This window comes from Frankliniella occidentalis, unplaced genomic scaffold, assembly GCF_000697945.3.
Source record: "Frankliniella occidentalis isolate FOCC.00 unplaced genomic scaffold, Focc_3.1 Scaffold433, whole genome shotgun sequence".
In the NCBI taxonomy this organism is placed as follows: Eukaryota; Metazoa; Arthropoda; class Insecta; order Thysanoptera; family Thripidae; genus Frankliniella; species Frankliniella occidentalis.
Genome location: NW_026267553.1, coordinates 101,852 through 102,464, shown reverse-complemented (window position 1 = coordinate 102,464; position 613 = coordinate 101,852).

The window sequence follows — 613 nt, the reverse complement described above, 5'->3', positions numbered from 1 at the left end:
TACAAAACTGTTCCTTTAAGAGAAGTAATGATGGTCGAATTGTTCTGAAGGAGGAGCACCCATACTATGATCAAGTACAAATGGCAATGGGTATAACCAAAATAAAAGAATGTGACTTTTATGTCACACACACTAGGATCAATGGGTTTCAAGGTAATATGTATGCAGAACTGCAGAACAATTCCTCTTTTCCCCAATGTCACCTTTCATGTGTAGTTTTCATTTCCCATGTAGACCTCAGGTGTTATTGGGCCATTGGTGTAGTTTGGAATCCCTTATTTTACTGCATGTGATAATTTGGTGAGATTTTTGGTTGTTAAAAATTGGTGAAAGCTATAGTTAGTTACTTATTGGATAATGTTCATGCATGCCAAAAGCAAAACTTATATTATTTCTTTAAGTCTTTAGACGTTTATTCAGAAATTTAACATTTTCCAAGAAGATATTATACTCTAACATGTGTCATGTAATCTTTATTAAAGGTCCAATAAAACTATTATCACCTCTTAACATGTTGGTATATTAGTAAAATGTCAGTAATAAGAACAAACACAACTTCTTCACTCAAACACGAATTCCACACTTATTTAATTACTTTGCAGACTAAATCACA